We start from the raw sequence: 2,778 nt of genomic DNA, 5'->3' as shown, positions 1-2,778 counted from the left end.
AGAAGATTGAGAAGTGACTTAATTGAGTCAGGTAAGATATTTAGTCCGTGAGATAGGGTTGAAAACGAGAGCCTTTTTCCTCGTGTAATGATAGCTAGCATGAGGGGATGTAGCGTTAAATTGAAGGGAGATAGACATAGACCAGATGTCAGAGGTAGTTCCTTTACAAAGAGAGTAGTAAGGGCGTGGAAGGCAGTACCTGCAAAAGCAGAAGTCTGGCCAACTTTAAGAGTATTTAAATGGTCATTGGAAAGGCATGTGGATGAAAATTGAATAGTGTTGGATAGATGGGCTTCACATCGGTTCCACAAGTCGCCGTAAATACGAGGGCCGAATGAACTGTACTGCGCTGTCATGTTCTCTGGTCTAAATTTCGACTGTAAAATAGGTATGACTGACTGAGAAGCAAATAATCAATATTTCTATAAATGCAAGCGGCAGAATGTTCGTGAATATCACACCGATGTGAAATGATTGTAATTCTGTGAATTCGATTGCTGCGCTCTGTTCATCACAGAGAGTGTGCATGTTTTGTAATACAAATATGGAGTTGATATTTCCACAAATAAGACAGACTGGAACTGGAGTGCATTAACGTTGAATCCTCATTAAGGTTGAGATTACATCGTAATGGGAGAGGCTTCTCTAGTATATTTAAACACAATGTCAAATATTCTGTATTCTGGACTGTTGATTATATGTAATGCTTCTCAGCTCAATTGATAACCATAGATAAAAAAATGCAGGTGCTAATTTCAGTTATTTCTTGAAACATACATTGTTGTTTCTTTCCCAATTAGTATTTTTGTTTGTAAAAATTGCCTTAGAACTGATTGATGCACCGTACTCGCCAAAACCTGTTCCTCACAAGATGGACGAACTTCACAAAGTGAAGAACGGCGATCTCAATGAAAACTTAACTGTGGAAAGATTATGAAGTACGGATTCAAGAATTGTTAATCTAAATCTAACTAGATATCTATGTGAAATCATATAAACATTTTCAGCTCGATATCCATCCTTATTCATGTATAGATACTAAGTCAGTATAGCCACGTATCAGAAATGTCCTAACCTTGCTCGAAGAATACTAAAACATAAATGCTCTTTCAGACACCATAATATATCTATGGGGCATTCTATTGAATTCACATTATTGCTCTGCCAAATTTCACTATATGATATATCTTTTATTTTCAGTGGGGCATTTCAATATTTAAACTTAGCACTAAACATATGCAATCAAATGCAAAGATTTTCCTATTTACCATACACTGAGTAAATATTAATGTCATTGATAACTCTTTTTGGGATCAGTACATGAAGGAGACACAATATGATTCACTTTGTTATAGTCTCTGTTCCCAGTGCGGTTAGATATTCCATCTCGTTCTGTTCCCCATAAGCAGTTAGCTTCTGTAATCAGAGATATTCCTACTTACACAAGACTGCTGGGGTAAGTTTTATCTCTCCAGTTCATAACTAACACTCAGTGCAATTTTACTTAGAGAGACGCTCCCATTAACATTTGAGCACTTGAGTTAGTTGTTCCCCTTTCACTAGGAATCTCGCACTGTAAACTCCAAATTGAAAGATGCTCACTATATGACTTTGCCACTGTAATCGCGTGTCTGCTTCAGGCTATTGACCAACATGTGAAATAGATCTGTGGTGAAAGTTATTCTGAGTGCAACTTCCAATTCGAGACACTGAAATTCTCACGTTAGTGCTCCACACTTACTGCAATGATATATTTACGGATACCATAGAAAAGCAAGATCGCTGGTTCCGAAGATCATATTTGAGCAGTTACTCACACTAATTACAATTCTACAGTGACTCAACATTCCAAAAATATGAGGCCACGGCAACTAGAGGTCCCAGCCTGAAGTTCATGATTTCCATTCAGTTCAATTCCACTGTCAGTCATGCCTTCGCTGAGAGCGAGTCCTGGTCATTTGGTTCAACAGTGCACAACATTCCAGTCAATTACTGGATAATTCAGAATGCCTGTGAGCTACAGCTAATTTTTTTTAATCAGTTGAGTTAATACACCACAGAGTTAGTTTGGAAATGTTAACTGCATAAATTGATATCAAGCATTAGGAACTGGTATTGCCCCAGTCCAGTGTTCAGTAAGTCAAAGGAAAAAAAGTATGTATCATGCAAGGCTGTCGGTCAGTATTTATACAGTACGCATCAACAGTGAGTAGAATCATCTGGGAAAGTAAAGACTGAACTTCGGGAGAAGAATAAAGTTTTCCAACAGAGTCCATTACAGATGCTAATGCGCCAGGACACTCTGTCTTCTGTGTTGTAATACTCTCTGGCATTATGGCAATAACGCATGCACTCTGAATCTTACAAAGCCTTATCGAATACGAAATTAAATTCAATTTGAATCTTGCCACCTACCACCGAATTTACTGTATTTTCCATCAAATGAATTATTTTGAAATTGAAGAAAAAGTACATTTTGTGTCAAATAATTTGATCAACTGCATTACTCCCCTGACGTAAAACATGCTGTGTCAGACATGTCCCAGCCAGCATACTGATGCAGCAGCTCTGACATTCACAATGTCCTGTGAGAATGTTAAGCTCGGTGTTCTCATTACTGCAAACATTTATAAATTTCCAAGTGCAACCATGCAACAGCACATCCCTGCAATATTGCCTCACTCCGATCCTTCACATCTTTCGTGCCCTCACTCGTCACAATATTATCTGGGGTTATTCAGTACCTAAATGTGATCTCCAATAAACCACCCCATCCTG

The sequence above is a fragment of the Chiloscyllium plagiosum genome, chromosome 8 (genome assembly GCF_004010195.1).
Source record: "Chiloscyllium plagiosum isolate BGI_BamShark_2017 chromosome 8, ASM401019v2, whole genome shotgun sequence".
In the NCBI taxonomy this organism is placed as follows: Eukaryota; Metazoa; Chordata; class Chondrichthyes; order Orectolobiformes; family Hemiscylliidae; genus Chiloscyllium; species Chiloscyllium plagiosum.
This window is presented reverse-complemented; position numbering follows the sequence as displayed.